The sequence below is a fragment of the Rhea pennata genome, chromosome 2 (genome assembly GCF_028389875.1).
Source record: "Rhea pennata isolate bPtePen1 chromosome 2, bPtePen1.pri, whole genome shotgun sequence".
NCBI classification, from domain to species: domain Eukaryota; kingdom Metazoa; phylum Chordata; class Aves; order Rheiformes; family Rheidae; genus Rhea; species Rhea pennata.
The window spans coordinates 108,230,540-108,256,388 of record NC_084664.1 but is presented as its reverse complement, the minus strand read 5'-3'; the positions used below and the strand labels follow the sequence as shown (position 1 = coordinate 108,256,388).

The 25,849-nt window shown below is 37.7% G+C and overlaps 1 protein-coding gene across 3 annotated transcripts in view; it reads left to right on the top strand.

Annotated features, from left to right (window-relative positions):
• The window catches only part of LDLRAD4 (low density lipoprotein receptor class A domain containing 4), a 285,075-nt gene that overhangs the window by 1,990 nt on the left and 257,236 nt on the right, over nucleotides 1–25,849 (top strand). The gene's annotated exons all lie outside the window — the stretch shown is intronic.

Below are 25,849 nucleotides of genomic sequence, written 5' to 3'. Positions count from 1 at the left end.
AGGCCTGAACAATGATAAATGTACAACATAGAATGAGTTAATAATGTGAGACAGTGTATTTCAGCCCATTGGTTTGTGTTAATTGAAACATTACAGGCAGTGTTTGATTAATGAAGTTTTGAGTTCAGTCTTCAGTGTCTTAGACTTGTTATAGGAAAACTAGTAGAAGTAGGAAGAAATGGGGATGCAAGATTGAGGCATAGTTGTCTTAAGTTTGGGAACATTAAATGTATTAATGTTATACACATTAAATGTAAAAGTTAGTTATTAAGTGTTACATTACACTTATTATTAAATAATAATAAATTTAAATAATAAATTTAATAATAATAGTGTAATGTAACACTTAATAACTAACTTGTCCTTTGTCATTTTGAAGTAGGTTTTCTTTGCACAGGACCTTAATGTGGGACCCGAAGAGAAGAGATGGTGTAGATTTCTGTGCACTATAGATACCATGTTATTTATTTTTGTAGAGAAGTTTTCTTCCTGATTTTCTTAACCAGGATTTAGTTATTTTTTCTTTCATAGCTGCCTTACAGTATTCTGTGTAGCTGCTCCTGCCCTTCTACCAATAATTGGTTGCATTTAAGTGATGCTGTCCAAAATAGTTCAGAATACTTTCAAGATATGATGTGTCAGAAAGAAGTAAATTATTATTAACCTAATCAGTATCTTGAAAGTAATTTAATTCAATAAAATCTCTAAGAGAAATGAAGTGTAAAAAAGTGCCTGTTTGCATATCAGCTCTTTGTATGATCAGGAAGCATAGCTGAATTTAACTTATGCATGGCCTAGGAACATTTGTATTCCATCTGTAGTTTTTCTGATAGTTCAAAACAGCTTCTTGCACACAAATTGCCATTTAGGGAACACACATAGTTCTAGGAGATCTAAGCCCAGTTTCGTTGCTGATCGGTTCCGTGGTAACCATGAAATTCTTCAATGGCACCAAGCAAGTATCAGCTCCTTGTTAAAGGCACTGAAGCCAGAACAGTGGTGCATCAGTTGCTGGGAATCCAGCCCTGTAGTCAAATGATTCATGCATATACATTTTCTTTTCTCAGTTGACAGCTATTTTTAAGAATAGCCTTCTTGCCTAGAAGGTTGATATCTAAGCGAAGGCAGCATAGATAGCTAAAAATTTCTTTCTCACCAAACAATCTTATGTATGCCAGACTTCTAATATGTAATTGCATTGATTTTAATTGATTTCTTCTTGTTAACTCTCTGGTGTTAATTAGTCCTTATAAAGGGATGATGATATTTTGGAACTGCTATATTAGGAAATCAGCAAAGTTTTGCACAAACTAACATGGTAATTTTGAAGTAACTGACTGTCAGTTTAAAGCAAATTCCTATTAATAATGGATAGTGTTATCTAAAAGACAGCAGAGTACTTAATTAGCTGAAGACCTCCTTGACATTAGTGGGATTCTTTAGGTCTATAAGTCTGCAGAAGTCTGTCTGTGAGAGCTAAGCAGTGATACATTTGTCCAGTGTGCTTTACCTTTCTCCACGTGCTGCACAGACAGAATATTCCACTGAAGGAAAGCTGTTGACCTGTTAACATATTCTCTCAAACTTTATATTTGAAAGAGAAATATATTATTTCTAAATTATAAAATATAAAATTGTATTATTTTAGAGAGTTTTATTTGCTTTCTTCTGAGCTTGTCATTTGAGTAATAGTAGCTATAAGGAGAATGCAGTAGAAAGAATGCTTGCAGATTAGTAAGAGTGATCACAACATTACAGTGTTTCCTGTACTTCACACTGGCTAAATGTCTCTGTATTCATCATCTATGTTTATTTATTATATGCATTTTGGTAGCGTATGCTTTGATCATATTTGGAATATGCTAAGGGTAGGTGCGTTTTACTAAACTTTTTTGTTATTATGGTGTTTAGTTAAGCAATGGAAATTTGCAAGTACCCATATCACCTTTCATTATCACTCAGCCTAATAGTAGGTAAATTTAATCTTCCTGATTAAGATTATTTTGGAAACAAGGCAGTGAAAATGAGTCATTTTCTTGATATTATGCCATGTTGCTGTCTGCATCTGTCTTTCTTTTCTCTAAACCCCTATGAAAGACAGCACTCTGACCTTTTAAACTGTATTTGGAAGCTCTTGCTTTCCATCAAACTTCTCTTTCAGATAGGAGACATAGAAATTAAGGAGAACTTAAATGCAATTTCTCTTTTTATTGCCAACAGAAAGCTTTCCTAGATTTGAAGTAAGCTTTCTTTGTGCCAAATGGTTGACTTTTCTAGAATAAGATCTCTTTAGGGTATGCAAAAAGTCCTCTGGTTAATATATTGGCATTCCCAGAACCCACTAAAACTTAGGCAGGTTGCCAGACACCACTTAATGAGGATGCCGATTGTCTGGCACAAATCCGCGTGTAAAACAGCAAAGAAGCTGGGGGTTGGAAGTGCATGCAGTGGGGAGAGGACTGGGAAACCAGCACATCCATATCCATTATTTATTTTTAATGACTGCATTTTGTAGATACTCAGATCAAAAATCCTTCCCACTGGATTTTGCTAACTTGACATGCCCGAGAGTTTGGACATACAAAGTTGATGCAGTTGTATTCTTAAGGCAAAATAGTTTTACTGTAGAAGGAGTTTATGAGTTAGGGGCTTTGGCACCAAAAGAGGAGTGGAAGTGGTAGTGATTTTATGTTTTATTGTTTGCTAAAACTGAAAAGCATTTAAAAATTTTGTCAGTTTTGGGGACACTGCAAGGCAGTGCTTGTCAGCATCCATGCGGATAAACTGCTGAAGTTAAACTGCAGGGATGTATAAGTTACTGCTTTGGTAAGATTCATACACAATGTAAACTTGTGATGTGGCTCTGCCTGATATGACTGTGCTTAGATTTCGCTACGTGATAAGAAGAAATATAGTTGTAATAGACTTTCTGGTCTGATGGCTGGCTAAACAGCTGTTTAAATAATAAGTTGTAAAGTTGAATTAAATGTTTAGTCTTAAAGGTTGAAACTGATTAATCCATCCAATGTAGTTATATTCTGAACTGCATGTTATTTAAAACATTTGAAACATTTGAATATTTTCAGTGTTTTTCCAGGTTTTAGCCTCTCTCCTACCAAAAGCATTGGTCCTATCTAGACAAATTTGTTATTAGGTATCTGATTGATGGGCATCATTTAAAATATATTTTTTTTAATCTAAAATAATACTTTCAGTTCTAATAAGAGCTACTTTCCTGTTTGTGCGTTTTATTGACTACATTCAGAAACCTGTGTGCATTTTACTTGCTTTTCAGTAAATGTTTCAGTCATGTGTTTTGCAGTTTTGGAGAGCTATTCCTCTTATGAGGGAATTTACTCACTAGAGTAACAGCACCTACTTGATGTCTACTTTGGATAGGACTAAACTTAATTTCTTTCAGATACTCCTGTTTGATTTTGCTAAGACGCTATAATACATGGAAGTATTAAAGTCTTCTCTTCCAGAATATACTCATGGAAAAAGAGATGAGTGAGTGGAGTATTTTTACAGTTGCACAGGGACCTTTGAGTAGGGTATGACAAAGTCTGACAGATTCCTAACTGGCTATAGGACAAGGGAAACAAGTTTTGACAGTCTGAGAGTGGTAGACATTGTATCCAGGTCTTCAAACTAGCGGATATTTCATTCTATAAGGCAGGACAGTATCCCCTAGGAAAAGACACACTGGTAAGATGCTGCACATCAGAACAGAGCGTGTTAACAGAGCGTCTATAAGAATTTCATTGTCTTTGTAACTCCTAGTAACCTTACTTTCTTCCTTGCTAAGGAAAATTTGATACCCTTTTTAAAAAAATGAAGACTAATAATACAAGTGTGTCCTGTTAAACTGGCCTAAGTCTGCATCTTAAAAAACATAGTCACAGTACTAAGTTTACCATGAAGCACAACTTCAGACATTTTCTTCTTCTTTTTTTTTTTTTTTGATATTCAGTATATCATTCTGACTGTAATTTATCTATATGTTCAGAAATTGTGGGAGGTGTGATGGCATTTAGGGAAGATCGACTGTTACAAATGTTTGAATGATAAGTACATTGGCATGTGAATGATTGTGTTGTAATTCTTTGTCTCTGAATATTTCCTGTTGTGATTTTAGAGCACTGTATGAAAATGTCAGAATTTCTATTAGAAAGAATATTAATGCTTAATAAAGTAAAATCTGAAATTTCATCCGTATTCAGAGAAGACTAGAAAACAGTGTTTTCTTCTGGAGAAATCCTGATTTTATTCAGAATCCCAAGATAAGAGTTGTCTCATCTGTCTAGTAACTTCCAGTATACACCAGCAAAAGGCTACTTGTCTGTCATTTTCAACTTCTAGTTCCTCTAAGCATGTTCTAATGGTACTCTATTTTTTAAACATGACTTCACTCTTCTCTGTTCCGTAGAATATTAGAAAGGAAATACGTGATTCTTTTTTAATTGCCTTTTTATGTTGTATAACTGTATTTTGACTTCTCACAGAGGGAAAGGAAAGGGCAGTCTGTGATTGAGATATGAAGCATATCTTTAGCAACTCTCTTCTTCCAGCGAGGCTTTTATGAAATTTTTACTGTGTGTTAGTTAAGAGTGATCTATTATTACTTTGGGCTTGTAAACATCTTTGAACATTTCATTAGGTGTTAATGACACATGTAGCAAGAATTAATACAAATTTGTTAATCCTATCTAGTAGGGATGTACTATATGCAATTGCCTAAATAAGTGTTTTAAAAACTATTAGATATAAATGGTATTACTTCACTTTCTGCTTTTGTTTAAACATTAGTTACTGGGTCAAGGAACACTAATCTTGTATTTTGACCCCCTATATGCAGATTTTCAGCTGCATATTTGTCATTGTTTGCTTTTGATTTTCATATATCAAAAGTAATTTGTTTGGCTTCTGCCCTGTAGGTCAGAGTTGAGTGTAGTAGGAGGTGTGGGAGAGAAGGTGATGGGAGGAACATTTATGAAGTACCTCATTTGGTTTCCATAGCTGTTGAACTGGCACCTTTTATGAAACACTAAATTGCTGTATTCTTTCATAATTTCGTCTCGACTCATTTTGTAGGTTTTCCTTAACTGGCATTAAGCAAAATGAAATTGAATGTTATTAAAATATGTTAGATAAGATAGAAGGTATTTTAATACTTCTAAATTAAAGATTGTACCCACTAATACAAAACCTAAACTTTGGGCAGACTAATAGACTCTGTGGACCAGGGTAGTTGATGTGTAGATGTTTTGTTTCACAAAAGGTTTATTTTAATTATAATTCTTCAGTAAACTTGTATGGGTAGTGGAAAGCAGAGAGTTGAGCGAGGGGTTCTGTAAATATTTCCAACACAGACATGGGCTGTGTTCATGGCCTTTTCCCTTTCCTCTAGTTTAATAAACTGTTTAATAAACTGTTTCTAGAAACAGCACAGTTGAGATTAACTTTTTTTGCAGTTATGTTAATTTTTTGCTTAAAATGTCTTAAATATGAGTTATTTTCATTTATTTGGGAAGTGTAACGTGTGATTCATCTGTCCAATCAAAACTGCTTGTATTGTGTTGCATACAGGTATTATTTGAAGCATACTTTCACATAGCTTATAATAATTAAAAAAACCTTGCCATCTGTTGATGAACAGAAATACTGCCAATGTTTGTCAAATGTGTGCTTTATCTGACCTGCTCTACTTAGCACCTTATGGTAGTGCTTTCTCATCAAAGCAATTTACAAATATCTTTATTCTTGTAATGCCTTATTAGTTTGATAACAGTGGTATTATCATTTTTTAACATAGAGACTAGTGTACCAAGAATTAGGGAGATATAAATCTCTTTAGTTGCAGGAGGAAGTCACCTGCAATGGGAACAGAGATTAGGATTCTAACTCACACTTGTAAGTAAAATCCACTATTTTGTTCTCTTGAGCTTTACTGCCTTTTAGAGAAAACTGTTTAAATAATGTGAAGTTTCTAAAGCAGGAAACTCGAGTAATCTATTCAGATTGGTCTGGGGTACAGTAGGAGTTACGTGTGTAACATATCCTGAAGGTACATTATGAGATGCTGAGCTTCTTCAGTAGAGTATGCAACCAGCAGCAGACTTTGCCTTTTCCCATTCCCTGTTTTCTTCTGGGTATTGTTAAAGATTGGAGATAAAAACCTTTAATCAAGTCTACATGGAGACACCAAAGTGAATCAGTTTAAGTCTCAAGTCAAGTCACTTATGTTAAAGTATGTTAAACTTGCATTTGAGTGCTGTGTTGAATATAGAACAGCCTTATATCTCTGTAGCATGAATCAATCAAAGGTCATTTTACATCTGAATAAGAACATCATTCAGAACATAAATTAAGCTTCAGTGATTTTAAACCATTCTCCGTATAAACGAGTCTCCTGATATAGATGTGTAATAACCTTTAACTTGCATATTTTATATCTGTACTTGATTTATCCTGGCTTTCCTCAGTGTCACTTAATATTGATCTGTTTTCATGATGCTACTATCAAGTGGTATCTTAGGTGGAGCTAGTTATAAACTTTCCAGTGGCATAGGCTAGTCAAAAAATGTCTGTTCATTGAACTTGAGATGTTTCATTGCAAGTATCTTAGATTTGACAGACTTTAACTGAAACTAAACTAAGATGCAACCTCTCCTTGAATCCTGGTAAACTGTGCTTTGTCCAGAGGCTTGGTGTTTTCAGGGTCTTTGGTATGCAGCGAAGCTGCCAAGGATACTATGTTGTGGCCAGGGACACTGTTTCTAAGAACATGTTTTCCTTGGGCAGCTTGCATGAGAGGTCTGCTGCAGAGACCAAGGCTGAGGAAATCCTGTGGACCGACCTCAAACTTGGGACTTGCAATGATAATGAAACTGATAGTCCTCTTCCCAGTAAACTGGAAAACAAAACCAAAAACACCTCCCCCACCTCACCCTCTGCAGCTGGAGTCTTCAGTTGGTAGGAAATGTAGAGACTTGGGTTTTATCTGCTTTGAAGCAAAACTTGGTAATAGTAATGAAATATATCTTGCAGCTGAGAAACTGGCTGATTCTAATCTGAGCTGTGTTTCATTATGCATTCATGGATGCCAATTAATATATATCTCTTCCTCTTTCTTTTCAATCTAGAACTCAGGTAGAGAACCCCATGCCTAGGGGGTTTAATTTATCCTTTGTCATGTCAACTCTGACCACAGAGATTTGCAAGTCTCTTTTCCCTATGTCTTGCTTATGAAGACTTACATAAAGCAAAGAACATCCTGAAGCCTTTATCTTCTAAGAGATAAGAATGAACTGGAGCATACGTTCTTCAGGATTCTGAGAAGGAAGGGAGATACTCTTCTTTTTCTGTTTTTGTCCAGCTGACCTTGTGTCCCTGAGGGACTGTCTGATTTCAGGGAACAGGAACCATCCTGGTGAAGTAGTCACAGAGGCTAACTAAGGAAGTCTCCCTAAAAGTTATGTGAATTAAAATTAGGGAGCAGCTCTAATTTCAAAACCTGAACTGGCTGTGGGGCTGAAGATATTGAGAACACAAATGTCCATTTAGAAAGTGAAGAGACAAATGAGTTATTTATTAGTTGTTGTACTTTTAACTCAGCTTCCAAGATGTTTGTGTAGTTGTTAAGTTTATGACCTCTGTAGTGGATGCAAATAGATTTTAGCATTTTAAACATCTCCCTTAGTAATGAATGTAGAAAAATCCAGACATATTCCCAGGGTCAATGAGTTGATTTGTTTTTAAAATTGAAAAGTTTTCTGACAAAGTTTTAACAGCCTCGGAGATCTAACTTTTGTAGTGTGCGTGATATGATAGAGAAAATACTTGAAGAAGTTGGGATCATGGCATTTTGAGTTTCTGACCTGTCTTGTGTTTGGGTGAAGGAGAAGAGCAAACTTGTTATAGGATGCCACAAGATTCTTGTGGCGTAAAAATGTCAAGCAAGTGTGGTTTTTTTTCCTGTTTTTTCCCCTTATATGTAAAATGTGTCTTTGTCCCCTGATGTGCTTCATGTTCTCAGGTGTCCTTTACTCCTACAAAAAATAGCAGATGCTGTAAGCAACTAATTTTTACCTTATACGTACTTCCGCTTGTCTTCCTGTCTATCCTGTCACTGTATAGCTAAGGATATTTCTCCCTTTGTTTCAAGTACTTTAGGATACAGACATTTCAGAGCAGTCATGCATCTGAAAAGTCTAAATGGCTTCCTCCTCTTTCCTTTCCCTTCCACATAAGTCAAGAAATTCCAGATGGAAGCTCTTTGGTGTCAGTAACAGCTGCACAGCAGATAATTTTTGCCTCCTCAGATCTGCAATACTTGTAACTCCATATATCTAGAAATGATACACATTTAGATTTAGGATCTTCCAGTCTTTAAGTTTCTCTAAAGCTCTTCTGGTCATCCTTGGTATAGCATTTTCCCAATTTTCTATTCTTGGTTAAAAGTAGCTTCTTTCAAGAGAAAGAAGTTAGAGTTCTATTGTAAACTTGATTTTTAGCAAATCTGAATATTTCAGAGTCTTGCATTGTGATTTAAAAATTGTGCTCCCTTCTTTCATCTCTGGGGTTTAGAATAAGGTGTCAGCAATGATCTAGTCCATCTGGGAGCTTGCATCAATACTTTGGAGAGCCATATGTGTCTGCCTCAAACAAGGCTATAGAAAAGTGTTCCACTAGCAACCAAGATGTCATCCATCTGCTAGACAATCCTGTAGCTAGTTAATGACGTATTTATTTGACTAGATGTTTCTGCATAGCAGACTCAGCTTTCCACTCTGCTCAAATTAATACCAAAACCTCCATGCTTTGGAGGAAAAAACCTGCCGATTCTGGAGAATGTCAGGAAGTTTGTGGTCTGATGCATTCAGACTATTTATCTAGTGCAGGATATTGCAGTCGCGAATTCCAAGTGACCACATTGTTGGGAGATTGTTCCAGCCTTCCTGCATAGGGAATCTGTGCAGTGCAGGTGCTGGGGTGGCAAAGGGATCAACAGACGAGACACAAGACCTGTGTGACCTTAGATGCATGTAGAAATCCAATCATGCTGCTACTACTTAGAGTATTATTTTAGCACAGAGCTGTGTGTGAGTTTTCTTCAGCAGTTACAGCTTGAATTTTCATAGTAAATGTTTCATACAGATATCTATACATAGTACACAAATGATTGTGCATTTCCCTTTGCTGAACGTATTTTTTTTATTACAGAATTGAGGGGTTCACAGTCTTAAACATACATGTTCTAGATATTTGTACTGTTTGAAGATCCTGTAAAGTTAGAACTACAGGAATTGTAGTGGAAATATACTGTGGGAAGATAAACTCTGTAAACTTCACATATTGCTTCTCCTTACTGTGGTAAAATAGAGAATATAGGAACTGGCTGTCATTGATATTTTTTCCTCCAGCCGCTCTATCTGCTGTTTATTTTTAGTCCAAAGAGACTAAGTCACTGTTGCAAATTCTAGGCTGATCTGATTTCTAATCCATCTACGAGTCAGAGAGTTGTGTTGAGAAGGGGGCAAAACAACTGTTGTTCCGTTATTATGGTGATCAGTAAAAACAGAGAGCAAGACCTTAGTACTTTTACGTACTAAGACCTAGTAAATCTACAGGAAAAATGCAAACTTAGATGAAAAGTGTTTTATATTAATAGCAATTACTTTAATCTTCATTGAGGCAAATTTGTGAATTTAATGTGGAAGAACTTGTATCTGTATTCAGACAAGCAGCAATACCATCCAGTCCATCAGCAGATCTTCAGTCATGTCTTGCAAGGGGTTTACGTGCAGATTTGCATTAGCTTGGGTGGGAGTTGAGGGAGCATCACAGTTCTTTCTGAATACAGCCATTTAGATGAGCTAACATAGTACTGCCTGCTGAGTTTTGTAAATTTTACCTAACAGTCTTTGCTTGAAAATTTGTAGAATTTAGGTCTTAAAACGTTGAAAAATAGATCATAAAAAAGGCACAAAATTGTTTTCTTGTGTACAATAGAAACCCTGTCTTTGTATGGGTCTAAAACATTTTTTCTGGGAATAATAGCAGCTCTGAGCTAAAGTTAAAGTAGATTAAAGTAAAATCAGGACAGTTCCATGGAGGAATGTAGATTTGTCCAAGCAAAACAGAGAGGTGAACTGTACTTACTCTTGCTTTGTCTTTTAATGATACAAAGAGAATTGTAGAATAATTTAGTTTAGAAGGGACTTCTGGAGTTCATCTAGTCCAACTCCTACTATGAGTGCTAAGGATTTTCTGAAGAAATACTCCTGAATCTAGAAATGTGTTATTCAGATCTTTGTTTTCAAAACTTGTTCTTTTCATACATGAAATGCTTGTGTTCAGGCATTAGCACAGTAAAGGTGAAGTGGAAGAAAATACAGAGTATGAAAAAAAAGACAGCAGTTACAACCTTAATTCTAAAGATTCTGAATAAGTACTGAAAAAGAGCAAAGTTTACACCAACTCTTGCCACAAGTGGGAGGGAGTTACAAACTCATGAGTAGCTAGAAGCTGTTTCACGTGTTTAAAGCAATCAACAGTTTTATTTCCTTGATGTAAGGAATCTTGCAGTTTTAGTTTCTGAGAAGGGAACGAACAGGCAGAATTCTTCATAGATATGAATGTATGTATTTTTATACGTATCAATTCCCTCCTTTTTTCTGCAGTGCTGCTATCCAGTGTTAAGAAAACAACCAATCTTTTCCACATCTTATTAAAAGCAGAGTTTATTGTTTGGTTGAAATCATCTCGGAGGTAACAGTCTGATGGGTTAGAATAATATTGATTTGCTGTAAGTATTTGGTGAGAAAAGGATTTAATATCTTAATGGAAAGCCTACAGTATCAAAACTTTTCTGTTTTAAAATGGAATGATATTTTAAAAACATTTTTCCACAACAGTAAAATTTATTTTGGATCGATCGAAGTTTTCCTCTGTAACCTTGTTATGATACTATGAGAAATGAAATAAAAGCATTTAGAATGAAAAATCAAAATGCTTTGTAATGTGGTAAAATTTCTACCTTATGCCTATTTCAGCTTTTATTTCATGATTAGTGTCATCAAAATAATATATTACATGGATATATTTTTTCAATGCATTGTATTACTAATGGAAAACAGATCCACAAGAGTGTTTCTGACAAGGTCTATAAACTTCTTGTTTGGAAACTTTGTTTTGATTTCTATTATCTAGTTGTCTTTTTTTTGTGTGTGTGTTTTTTTTTTTTAATTTTTGCTTCCACTGCATTTTGCTACAAATATGATGAGAGAGATTACTAAGACTCTGTAGTTCTGATTCAGTGCTTCATTCCTTTTCATCGTTTTTTTGCCATGTAAGAGCAGGTGTTACTATATACAAGATATTATATAGAAGACCATCTGATGAGTCTCTGCTATTGAATATGTTTTCTCTGCCTTGATTGCTAGCTATTTCAGTCTTGTTATTACTTAAAAGTACAGATTCTGTAGTAGATTCTTTTGGTATTTTCTATATCCCCTGCTGCTGATTCCCCAGTTTCATTTATCTGCTGCTAATCCTATATAGTTGGTAGCTTCCACAGATGGAAGAAGACTTACACTGAAACCTAATCATTCTGAACTAGTTCCATGTTTTGCTTCACTTTGAACTGAGGCTAATTATAAACCAAACTATGTTTTGCTTTTGAAGAGCATAGTGTTGGCTATGTCGAGTCTTGTCCCATTAGCCAAGTGATTTCCTTCTCACAGCACCTCATATATGTGGATGCTTATATGATTTTCCTGTCATGAAATATTCTTGTCCAGTCATGCAAAAGTGCTATGTTATAAAAGGAGATTACTTGCTTGACTTCTGCTCAAGCCATTAGCATAAAATTTGACTGTCTTATCCAATTTAAGTTATGTTTACTAAGGTAGTACAGACTGACCAAAAATAAATTTAAAAAATATATAGAGTGGTGGTATATTTTTTTAATTTCTGGAATGCTGTTTCTTGGGTGTCTCAGTAATACAAGGATTTTAAGTCACAGTCTTTTGAATTTGGATAGAAAAAAAAATAGTGGGTGACAAGTATTTAACTTTGGAAAGCCCTTATCCACAATGCTGAGTGCTTTCTGTTTAGCACTGCTTTGTGTTACAGTCTTTATGCTACATATGTTAAAGGAGAAAGGTTTAGAAAATAAATGAGAAGGGTGTCCTTGACTTCTGCTTTCAAAGTTTCTTCTGTGAGCTTGCCTGTGTGGTAGGCTTGAATGCTGTAAGAGCCAACAAGCTTATTTCAAGATCTCTCAACAGTGGGCTAGACCTTGAATACACAATTAAGGACAGAGACAGTGTTTAATAGGGAACAAGCTATAGTGAGTATCACATGGAAGTCCAAACTACTAGAAATCGTAGATTATCTGTAAAAATTTACTTTATTTTAAAGTATTGGCTATTTAGGTCTGCCAAAGTAATCAGCTCATCTCAGTTTCTGTTTTAGCCATCTGATTGCTGACATAGCAACATTTTTTTTCAAAGTTTTTTCATATCAAATCACATGCTACAGGGCACATTTGTGTACATCACTTTAAGAGTAAAAACTGCAGGCTGCTGGATAAACAAATCATGTTCTAATTAGGTATGTCTGTTTTTAGCAAAATTATGTTAGAATGTAAAACCAACAGACTAATTAGAGTTTGGTTAAAGTGACATGAGTATTGTTGTGCAATCTTCTCTGCACTGTTTTTGTGGCTGTGCTATTAACACTATATTCCCTTTGTAGTGTCAAATAGTCCTGCATAGAGCTGTCCAGGGGATTTTTTTTTGGCATTGATTTTTTTTTAATTAGAAATAATTGTTTAGTAAAATGACTAAATTTATGATGAGACTTACTGAAAACCTTGTTTTATCTTGACATTAAAAAAATGCATAGTTTTGCATCTGAAATTTAGAGAACCTGTAAAAGGTAATAGAATAAATACAATACGCAGATAATTGAGAGTTCTCTTATAAAATTGATAATGCAAAAAACACACAAGCATATAATACCGTAGATAGGTAATTAGCCTTAGAAACTGTGCTTGATTTAGATATCTTTAAAATGAAACTAACATATAGAAAGCATAAAATGCAAGTTCATGAGTATTTGAAATCCAATATGAACTAAGCAGGAACAAGAAGTTTCAAAAAAAAAAAAAAAGAAAAAAGAAAAGAAAAACAAAAAACTAGGTGTATGTTGCAGAGACTTTTAACAATTTTACAAATATGTATATGTAGAAATATATTCCCTATACATGAGCAGCTTTTAGATTCCTGCCACCTCAGAAGTTTTAGGAAGGAACAAGGATCCATTTCTTGTGTTCTTTTACACACACTTGTTCCATAAGCTATTTAATTAAAGTGGCTGCTGTAGAGGACCATCAGCCACCACAATGACTTGTGGACATTCTTGTCACTGTTAATTTAATTTTCATCCCACTGCTGATCAGATCTTTTCTCCATACATTTCCCCACACTTTGGGAAGCCCTGAAACAGAGTTTTATATAAACATGAAGGGCCAGATCTGAATCTGACTTTGTGAGTACTCTGGTAGTCTTCTTCACTAGGTCATTTGTAGATGCTGCATGGGATGACGAGGTTGCATTATTGCTCCAGTCTGAGAAACTGTGCCAAGGTGTGGGGCAAATATTGCCCCCACTCCTCTTTTCTTTCAAAGCTGCAAAGTGAGAAAGCCAAGTCAGTTTGTTCTTATGGTTTGAATTCTGTATTTAAAAAGAACAAAAACAAATCAACAACCTCTTCTCACCTTCTCAACTGGCACAAACAGTCCAGGAAGTTCCTGCAATGCATCGATGATAACTTCTTGGCACAAGTGGTGGAGGAGCCTACGAGGTCCTGACCCACAAAGAAGGACTGGTTGGAGATGTGAAGGTTAGGGGCAGCCTTGGCTGCAATGACAATGAGATGGTGGAGTTCAGGATCTTGCAGGAAAGAAGTAAGGGAACAAGCAGGATTGCTGGACTTCAGGAGAGCGGACTTTGGGCTCTTCAGAGACCTACTTGGAGGAATCTCATGCATTAAGGCCCTAGAAGGAATGAGGGTCCAGGAGAGCTGGCTAATGTTCGAGCATCTCTTCCTCCGAGCTCAAGAGCGGTGCATCCCTATGAGTAAGAAGTCCATCAAAGGAGGCAGGAGACCTGCATGGGTGAGCAAGGAGCTCTTGGCCAAATTCAGACAGAAGAAAAAAGTACACAGAATGGGGAAGAGCAGACAGGCTACTTGGGAGAATTATAGGAATGCAGTCAGAGTATGTAGAGATGCTGAAAGGAAGGCTAAGGCCCAGCTGGAATTGAGTCTGGCAAGCGATGTCAAGGACAACAGGAAGGGCTTCTTCAAATACATCAGCAGCAAGAGAAGGACTAGGGAAAATGTGGGCCTGCTACTGAATGGGGCGGGGACCCTGGTGACAAGGGATACAGAGAAGGCAGAATTACTGAATGCCTTCTTTGCTTCAGTCTTCACTGCTAAGGGCAGCCCTCAAGAATCCTGCAGCCTGGACGTGAGGGAGAAACTCCGGACAAGGGAAGACTTTCCTTTGGTTGAGGAGGAAAGGATTAGAGAGCTTCTGGGCAGACTAGACACGCACAAATCCATGGGCCCGGATGGGATGCACACACGGGTCCTGAGGGAGCTGGCGGATGTTGTAGCCAGGCCACCCTCCATCATCTTTGAAAGGTCCTCGAGAACTGGAGAGGTCCCTGAGGACTGCAAGAAAGTTAATGTCACTCCAGTCTTCAGGAAGGGCAAGAAGGACCCAGGCAACTATAGGCTGGTCAATGTCACCTCTGTCCCTGGGAAGGTGATGGAACAGCTCCTTCTGGATGTCATCTCCAGACACATGGAGGAAAAGAAGGAGATCAGGAGTAGCCAGCACGGATTCAGCAAGGGGAAATCATGCTTAACCAATCCAATAGCCTTCTGTGATGGAATGACTGGCTGGGTAGATGAGGTGAGAGCAGTGGGCGTTGTGTACCTTGACTTCAGCAAGGCTTTTGACACTGTCTCCTATAACATCCTCCTAGAGAAGCTCAGGAAGTGTGGGTTAGATGAGTGGACAGTGAGGTGGATTGAGAACTGGCTGAAAGGCAGAGCTCAGAGGGTCGTCACCAGTGACGTGGAGTCTAGTTGGAGGCCTGTGGCTAGTGGAGTCCTCCAGGGCTCAGTACTGGGTCCCATCCTGTTCAGCTTCTTCATCAGTGACCCGGATGAGGGGACAGAGTACCTCCTCAGCAAGTTTACTGATGCTACCAAGCTGGGAGGAGTGGCTGACACAGCTGAGGGCTGTGCTGCCATTCAGAGAGACCTGGACAGGCTGGAGAGCTGGGTGGAGAGGAACCTCCTGAGGTTCAACAAGGGCAAGGGCAGAGTCCTGCACCTAGGGAAAAATAACCCTAAGCACCAGTACAGGCTGGGCGCTGACCTTCTGGAGAGCAGCCCTGCGGAGAAGGACCTGGGAGTGCTGGTGGACGACAAGTTGACCATGAGCCAGCAACGTGCCCCTGTAGCCAAGAAGGCCAGTGGTCTCCTGGGGTGCAATAGGAAGAGTGTTGCCAGCAGGTCGAGGGAGGTGATCCTGCCCCTCTACTCAGCCCTGGTGAGGCCTCATCCAGAGGCCTCCAGGTGTCCAGTTCTGGGCTCTCCAGTATGACACACATGGAACTACAGGAGAGAGTCCACCATAAGGCTATGAAGACGATCAGAGGTCTGGAGCACCTGCCCTATAAGGAACGGCTGCGAGAGCTGGGCCTCTTCAGCCTGGGGAAGAGAAGACTGAGGGGAGATCTTATCAATGTGTATCTGAAGGGAGGGTGTCAAGGGGACGGGAACAAACTCTTTTCAGCTGTCCCATGTGACAGGACAAGAGGCAATGGGCAGAAACTGAACCACAGGAAGTTCTGCCTGAAAGTGAGGGGGAGTTTCTTCCCTGTGAGAGTGATGGAGCACTAGACCAGGTTGCCCAGGGAGGTTGTGGAGTCTCCTTCTCTGGAGATCTTCAAGGCCTGCCTGGGTGCAACCCTGTCTAACATGCTCTAAGTGACCCTGCTGAGTGGGGATGTTGGACTAGATGATCTCCAGAGGTCCCTTCCAACCTTACCGATTTTGTGATTTTGTGAAGTTCACAAAAAAAAAAAAAAAAAAAAAAAAAAAAAAGGAAAGTGGAACAGATGGAAATGTATTCATAAACCGGTGTATTTTCCATGGTCAGTACATTTTAATTTTATCTTTTAATAAAACAAGATTTTCTTCCCTCTTCAAGACCCTCCTCCCCCCCAAATTATCAGATGATTGTACTTAATTGAAATACTTCCTGTTTATGATTGTCAAAATGTAAATTTACTGATCTGAATTCTGCAGGAATCTTGCACTAAGATTGATGGCTAAATGTGCCTCCTGGAAAGAATACAGTTCGCAAGAGGAATTATAACCATTAAAATGTGTTGAATACTCTCAAGATAGATTACCCTTTTTGATCTAAGCTTCCATTTTGTTCATGTCTGTAAGTGAGGGAAAAAATGTGTTCTTTTCTAAGTTATTACATACTGTGTCTGTACAAATACAGGTCTGCTGATACGAGGAGAGTTATCATTGAAGAGAGCAGGGCTTGCTTTCTGTAAAGTTTTCGCTAGATTCGCTTGGCGTTTTATGTATTTGGAAGGTGAATGAGAAAAAAAGTGTACTTTAACTAAAGGTTCGTAGACTGAGTAGGGGGATCCCAGCAGCTAGATAGTCCTCTGATTGTAGCTGTTTGAAAAAGAAATGTTAGCAGTGTAATTTTAGCAGTGTGCACAGATCTGAGGTGATTTGCTCATATTTCATACTGATGCAGAAAATGATAGATAATTGATAGACTTTCAAAAATTAAGATTCTTCTTTTCTGAAACCATCCCCAGATAGACATTAATACAATGTCACAATATGGCTTATTACTGCTCATGCTTAGGAAACAGCATATTTAGAGCATCTGAAGAATTTTGTTTCTTACTAGGAATCAAAAATTGTGCCGCGTCAGTTGTTGAAATTTTTAATTTTTATATGATTCTTTTGATGTAATATTGAAGATATGGAAAGAAATAATATTTCTTATCGCAAAAGGAAAAAGAAAAGAAAAGATTCTACAAGTCTTAATATGAAATGGTAATAAAAACAACAACTGGTCTGTAGGGTTTAAACTGTGTTGAAAGTACATATGGAAACTTGGGGGGAAAAAAAACATGTCTTAATAGATTACTCTACTGGTGGTACTCCTTAATGCAAATGAAGTGATTCATTTATCGGGGCTACATTGCCATATATTGAAAACTACCTGTGAGGAAAAAAATAAAACATACTACTTAAGAAGGAAGGCAAACAAATCCAGAAGGTTTAAATTTGCCAAATGAGTGCCTGATGTCTTGTCTGAGCTATGGAGCTGTTCCAACACAGCATCCATAGGGATGCAGGAGACAATGCTCTCAAGTCTCTAAAAATGCGAATTTGATTTTTAAAAAATGCCTGTGACTCAGGAGAATCGTTTCCAATTCTCCAGACACCTTGCCCACAAATCCCTCACTGTGGCATAGCGAGGAGGTTATTTGTACCTTGATGTTCTTTTCTTGTTCTTTTTCTACTTGTCTCCTCCACTTTTTTTTCTTTTACTTTCAGTGATATATTGTGATATCTTGTGAACTAAGTTAATGAGAGCTAATATTGATACTTTCAGGTAGCATGTTCTCATCTATTCTTACAGAAATAAATATTCTAACCAAATGTTACTTGTATTTATGAAGCATTTCTTTAGTAGGGAAGGATGGCATCTGCGGTTGGGATTTAGGATACAGTTGCTTTCTCTGAGTTAAACTAAGTATATATTTAGGGAGGCAGAATAGGTGTGTGTTTGTGTGTATATGTACATACAGGAAAAGAAAAAGAGATAAGTGTTAAATGTTTTCACACAGATCTTTTAAAATAAAGTAAATTATGATAACTGACTCTAATTCCTTTACAGTGTTCTGGGCATGGAAACCCTGAATATCTCTTCTTCTGTCCCTTTTTCGTATATTGAGTGAATACCAGGGGGTGGAAAGAGTGCTTTGAGTGTAGACTGTTACACTGTTGTTTGAACTGTATTCCGGTAAACCTAAAGACTATTGCAACAGTTACATTGGAAAGAGGGAGTGGATTATGTAGCTGTCTGGCTGGGAGCTGCAGGCTGTTCTGTATTTATACATGAGAACAATTTGTGTTCACAACACAACAGTGAAGATTGCTATGAGTTTGGGAATCTAAAGAGGATAGTCACATTACCTAATGGTGTTGATCTACTGAGGTTTTGAAAAATAGAAGATAGTTATTTTGAAAGGAAAATAGCGCATAAGGGGAAAAAGTGATTGTAGAGTACTCAGATTTACAAAAATTAAAGTGCTCATTGACAGGCTCTTCCATGGTGCCTTGTGGATACACAGTAAGCTTGTGAATTACAGATTCTGGGTGTGGCTCCTGTTGCATTAGGTTTATTGCTGTCATGCATACATCACAGAGTCAAAAAACAGTCTCTTGCACATTCACTTTCTCTCACAGCACAAGCGTTGACCTATTTTCTAGATGCACATTCCTTTTTCCCCCATTGCTGTGCATGAGATATATTCAGTACATACCAACTGCCATGTTCCTCTAATTTCAATTACTCTGGTAATATAAATTTGTCGCAGTTTACCACTTTTTTCCCCCCTAAGAAAGGGGGAAAGAATTGGTTTATTTGTTCTCTTTGGCAATATCCTAAAGTATCTCTAATATATGTTTTTCTTTTTCTCTATTGAAAAATATACATTCATCAGTTTTTTTATGCAAATCTTACTCTCGTTGGAGTATACTTTTAGTAATGTACTACTGCACAGAAGCCCAGTAGGGCAGTCTGTCTTGTCTAAGGTGTTGTACTCCTTGAACACTTCAGTTTCTACCAGACAGATACGATCTTTCACAAATATCCAGTCATCTCATCTATTTAATTATCAGTGTTCTGATGGTAGCCGGACCCTGTCCTAATGAGATGTGCTTGTTTCCTAGCTATAGACAAGGCCAATCTGATGAACTTCTGATGTTGACTGTGACATTTTGCTTATAGTTAAAGCATTTTGAGGAAGTAGAAACTGTTGTCTTGACAACTGAATTCCAGCTAATAATAGATAACTAAAAAAACTGAAAGTCCAAATATATTGTAATTCCTTACAAAAATTAATCTTATCCTTGAATTTAAGAGCTTATCACAAGACAAATGTGTTTGAGGCTTAGACTTGTAGCAATAAATTAAAAAAAATCTCTGTGACACAATAGTTTTATGGTAGATTTTGCCTGTATCTTTTTTAAATACTTTTTTCTTGCAATAAAACATGCCTTCTGAACTAGTTCGTTTGCAAAGAAGATCATTTATTTGCACTGTAATGGCTCTTCCTTACATTTTAGTGATTTAAAATTTGAAAAGTGCTTTGAGATTTGATTGGGAATCATCATGCCAATCCAACATACCAGATGTGGTTCAGAAGAATGGTGGCTTGTGCTTAGAGAGGCAAGTGATAGATTCAGTGTGCTTTGTATCCTCCACTAGGAAATCTATTGTGTCCTTTTCCTCCCTTGCTTATTCTTTTAATCACTTTAAAGTCAGATCTCCAATATACTTTGTTTTGTGATTGAGAGGTAAGAGAGTAGAAACAGTGGCACGTGATGTCAGTTTCTTAATAGGTTTCTTAATGCAACAAGAACATTTGGGGTGAATTTGGAAGTTGCTAGAATATACAGATTTGTGATTTTTTTTTCTTGGTATAAGCTTCAGTTTTCAGATTTACCATCACAAAAGATGACAGAAATCTAATGGTGAAATATGAAAACTGCTAAAAAGTGAAATAGAGCTAAGCCGCCTCAATTTTGATTTAAGTCAGATTGATACAAAGCTCTGAACTGAGCTGATTTATACTTTCTGCATCCAAAAACCTTTAGTTGGTATAATTATTGTTATTTCTTTGTCTTAAAATTGCAGCTGCATTTTTTTTTTTAATTTTCATGTACCTTGAAGTATGTATAATTCATTTTACTAATTTTCAAACATTGGAAAACCAGTTTCTCCTTCATATGGGGAGGAGCTGTTTAGTTTTACTATTTTCCTTCATTTTTTCAGCAGGTCTATTCCAGTCCTTTTTAAGATGAAAGGCTACTACCCAATCTTCATTAGACTGCACTTGGCAGATAGTGGGATGTGCTTAGATTCTACAATAATATGAATAATATACAAACATATATGGAATTTAATATTAGACTAGTGTCTCTTTTGTTAGAAGAGCTATATAGCTGCCCAACATTTCTGCTATGTTAGTTCTCCTTCCCAAAGAAGGATGTGAATAGGCCTCAAAACATGGAACCCAAGTTGTGATCCTCATTCTGAGAATGAACAGTTTTTTTGGTTCAACAGCAAGTTGTTCCTCTGGCTATGAGGTACTTTATAGGAGGTAGTATAAATAATTCTTATCAGAAATCCCATGTTTGGGTTACTGCACAAAACAAGAGAACCGAGCTACTTCAAAACATTTCTGAAATAGAGAAAACTATTAAACAACACTAAAAAGATCCTCTGTAGTGAGGCCATTGTGGGATAGTATTTTGGAGAGGGAGTTAGTGTTAACATGTTTGGACAAAATCACGTTTTACAGTTCAATCTGTGGTTTTAAGAGAGATTAAATATTTTTTATTTTTTTATTTTTTTTTTAATCTTAGTGAAAGAAAGAACAATACATTTAAAATAATTTATGCTAATAACATTACTACCCTCCTGGCACTAAAAAAAAGTGACTCTAAGAAAAGCTGTTTTATTGCAGAATGCTTTTATTCCGCAATACATCATTCATATGCCTCCTTAACAGCGGAGATGATTAAAGTATGATGTGACTCTGTAACTCTATTCCCTTGGACTAGAAATACCCTCTTGCCGTCCAGCCTGTTCCTTTTTCTGCTGCCTTCTGCAGGAGACATTCTGAGTAGCTGATTCACCTTGGTGCCAGTTTTTGAAGCCTTTGTACCATAGTGTGCTTTTCTGAGGGTGTCAGGGAAGGCTCTCCTGTAAAATTTCAGATCTCAAGAGAAGTAGCCCCAAAGCATATCTGTGTCAATTTTGTAACCTATAGGAATGCGAATAAACCCTGTAGGTTATTTTATGTAAAATTGCCAACAATTTACAACTTTAATTTATATGCCTTTATGAAAATACAGTCAAAAAAACTTCAGATTAAAAACTAGATATAATATTAACTTGCACAAAATACTTTATAATGATCTTCAGGAGTGAACAATGCAAAAATTTTACACTGTATTGTATATGAAGTAGTATAATGGGGAAATACATTTTCAACTATACTTAAAATAGACCGAGCATCTTAACTGAGGTTGCCTGTCTGAGCTGAAATTTTCCATGCTGATTATCTGCCTTGGACTGGTTATTTTAGGGTGAAATTGTTTTGGCTGAAATAAATCATCTGAGCATGAGGTTAGAGAAGAAAACAATCACAATTCCCTCAGTGGAATGGTCCCTCTTTCTGTTAGAGCAACTATTGACCACTGCTAGAGTTGTGTCAGTACAGCTGTTTGTGGGGCTGTACTTAAAACTAGATTGCTAAAATGATCCCAGTTTAGAATAACCCTCTACAAAAAATAGTTGGGAAGGGAGTTACTGTTGATGTGGATTGTTTCAGCCATCCAGTATGATTACAGTCCTGCAAGCAAGCATGTAGGCCCAACTGGGATAGGGGATAAGAGGGAAGGACAGCAATGGGCAGATTTTGGGTGGGATGATCAGCCAGGGTGGTCATCTCTTAAGCAAGTTTTGCTGCTGAAGCCAGTCTTCCATCTGTCAGGAGTACCACATTATATTTTGCTCAGAAAAGTCTTGTTTAAGAAAATAAACTGTGTTTAAATGAAAATTTCATGTTAGATTGAATCTAGCCATCAACACTTTGGAAGCATATATGTATGCATCTTGTGATCTTGGTCTTCCTGAGATGCACATGAACATAGGAGGTGCATTTGTTTAGGAAAAATACCTCTCCGTGAGTCCTAAGTCCTGTATGCATTAAAAAAACTGTGGGAGGTGGCAGTAGGAATTTGTAAGAAAAGTAACAAGAAAAACTGTTTAGGAACAAGAAGTCTCTGTAATAGACCCAGTATGGAACCAATATTATAGAAATGGTTGTTGGATGTGTCAGCAACTAGAAGTAGCTATATTCAGGAGTAATTTAAAGAGGGAATGATATCATGAGTGATGTGAAGAATAACTCTAGAAAAATAACTGTGCATACCACATTTTGTCACATCCTTTGGATAGCTTTTAAAAATAACTGTCTTATGAACAATCATAAAGGGATAAAAAGACGTCCCCTTTGGTTGGAGTTATGTATATGGTGCTAGTCATTGACTTCTGAAGTGCCGGGTTAGCAAATGGATGGATGTATCCAGGTGTATACTAGGATGTATCTGATAAGATATACTGATTCTAACTGTCTTCCTATTTGTCTTTTCCATTTTGTCAAAATTATGCTGTAAGTTCTTGCAGGGGGATTGTTGATTGCCGGTGGAGCTTGAAGCCCTGGAGAATCCGAAAATTCCCGGATTTCTATTTAAGTGAGGAAGTAGTGAAGCTAATAGAATTATTTCACTTTAAGCCATCAAGCTAAATATAGAAATACACATTGTTATGAGTTAGGTCAAGAAAGCAGAAAAAAGAGGTTGCTGTAAAGCTAGCCAGTAACCTGTATAATCACTCCGAATAAATAATGACATATGCTATCATATAAAATGGAAGTGGTACTGGAATGTCTGGTTAAAGCAGACTTCTGTCCATCTGTCATGCAGGCTAATAAGCAACTTCTCTTTATTCTAACGTTTAATAAGTGTGGCCGAATCAAAATGTCAATAAATATTGTTAGGAATGTAGAGAACCCACGTGGTTCTGGATGGATCAGAGCCAGTGGTGTTTCTCCATCTTCTGTATTTGTAATGGAGAGAAAGGGAATACTGATGTACAAACAGAATGTGCTAAAATATCCTTATCCAGCTTTTGGGCACTTAATAAAAATGCTGTTTCATGTTAAGATTGTGTCTTTTTGATTGAGATGCAATGAAGAGAGCTGCTGAGCATCTCTGAATTCCACTGCCTTGTTTGGAAAGGGAAGTGCTTATCCAGCTCATGTTTGCAGAGCCACCACTGTGTGCAGGTGACTCTCAAAGATATATGTTTCATCTTTTTGTCTTTAATCACATTCAGTCATCTGCTGGTCACTTCAAAGTTGTTTTTTCCAATGATAATAAAGAATGCACATTTTTTAAATATAAAAAATGTCTCTTCTGTGATGCAGGCTATGGTAATATCTTAGCCTTCTTATATCTAACCCATATTTATGTTAGAAATTTTGCAGAATCACAGAATGGTTGAGGTTGGAAGGGACCCCTGGAGATCAACTAGTCCAACCCCCCAGCTCAAGCAGGGTCACCTAGAGCATGTTAGACAGGATCATGTCCAGGCAGGTTTTGAATATCTCCAGAGAAGGACACTCCACAACCTCTCTGGGCAACCTGTCATCCTCACATTCCTTATATTCAGATGGAACTTCCTGTGTTCTAGTTTGTGCCAGTTGCGTCTTACCCTGTTGCTTGGCACCACTGAAAAGAGTTTAGCCCCATCCTCTTGACACCTTCTGTTTAGGTATTTGTAGACATTGGTAAGATCCGCTCTCAGTCTTCTCCAGGCTAAAGAGACCCAGCTCCCACAGCCTTTCCTCATAGGGCAGGTGCTCCAGACCTCTGATCGTCTTCATAGCCTTATGGTGGACTCTCTCCTGTAGTTCCATGTGTGTCATACTGGAGAGCCCAGAACTGGACACCTGGAGGCCTCTGGATGAGGCCTCACCAGGGCTGAGTAGAGGGGCAGGATCACCTCCCTCGACCTGCTGGCAACACTCTTCCTATTGCACCCCAGGAGACCACTGGCCTTCTTGGCTACAGGGGCACGTTGCTGGCTCATGGTCAACTTGTTGTCCACCAGCACTCCCAGGTCCTTCTCCGCAGAGATGCTCTCCAGAAGGTCAGCCCCCAGCCTGTACTGGTGCCTAGGGTTATTTTTCCCTAGGTGCAGGACTCTGCCCTTGCCCTTGTTGAACCTCAGGAGGTTCCTCTCCATAGAATACTTAAGCCTGTCCATTTCTCCTTCTTTCATATGCATTCCTTGTTTTTTTACATTCCAGTTGTCTGTTAGTCTTTTATTTGAAAGTGTCTGAAGCACTAGGATTCTTGTTCACACACTACTTCCTGAGATGAAGTGTATAAGACAATATTTTGAGCCCTCTAAAGAACGCAATGTGTACTTGCCTCTGCTTGGGTATCTCAGCGTTCTGCCCCCTGTTACTGAGGTCTTTTTTCCAAAGCCAGTTTGCAGTTTGTGCTAGCAACACAGTCGAACTGGAATCAGTCTCTGCCATACTCTGCACTGATGTGCCAGTGCCTGGATGAGAATTAGTCAGGTTTGTTCTGTTGCTAGTAAAATGTGAGTGAGGTGGTAACATCTGGAGAGCGAGTTTTGGAGGTACTGTGTAAGGTAAAGGCTGAGAAGGAAGGAGCAAGTGGTAAGCAAAAGAAACGCAGCAGAGCAGGGAAAATCTGAGATAATACTCTAGGTCTGAAGTGGATAGGGATAAACTGATGAACAAGCCACAAGCAAAACTCAGGAGTGATGGACTGTGACTGAGAAAGTGTAGATTCTGTTAAAAAACATCCAGAAATAGTGACGAAGAGTTTTATTACTCTTCAGATTTTTAAATTCTTCTAATTTTTGAAGAATTTTAGAATGGTTTACAGTGATTTTCACTTATAGTTTATTCATTTGCATCTAGCCCAGGCTTGAAAATTCTTACCTTATATTTGATGTCTTGTGAACTTTGGGGCAGACTCACAAATGCGCTAGGTTATGGTGCTCCTGATTTTCAGGTGCTCGATTCTGGAGCGGATGTCTTGCATCCGTCTTAGCTCATGAGAGCATTTAGTTCCCTCTCCAATGAAAAGGGAGAACTAAACATGAAAATAGATTAAATACAGAAGTCAGTACTATAGCTATGAAACATCAAATAAAAAACAAAAAAAAAAATAGGAGGATGTTTTCATTTTAATCCAGTGAATATTTAATGTAAAGTCTTGGTGAGAATGGCTGCACTGAGGTAATCTTCCTCAATAGTGAGTTTCAGAGTAAAGTTACCAAGTGCGGTAGGTAAGTTCAATTTACTTTTTCTTTAGCCAATAATGTAAGAACTGTTCTAAACCTGGGAGGATACCAGAACCTGAGTTGCGAGTCACATTCTCCTATTTATTTATTTTTATTTCTAAGACATGCTGTGCTAATATCCCCCACTACCACTGCATAAATCTGCCATTAACCACTGAGTGCAGGGACTCATGGCTGAGCAGTGGCTATTGACATGCGTGTGCTGCCTGCGCAGCTCTCCCTTCCGCCTTGTGGATTTGCTTTATCACATGGAGAGTCTCTGCACCACATTTTACTTCTAGCTGTTCTGGATAAGATTTTTCTTTTTAATCAGATTTTCAGCAGATCTTTTGCTACTTACGTAAGCAGTTACGACAAAAAAATACTGCTGTGAAAACTTTCTTACAAGAGCATAGCAGGGCAGTGTTTGCACTGCCTGTAGGACATCGTGGCCATTTGTAGTGCCCCCTGTTGGGTACTTCCCACATAACTACTTGGCCTCTACTGGATCAGTGCAACCCTTGGAGTGGAGACCGTCATTCA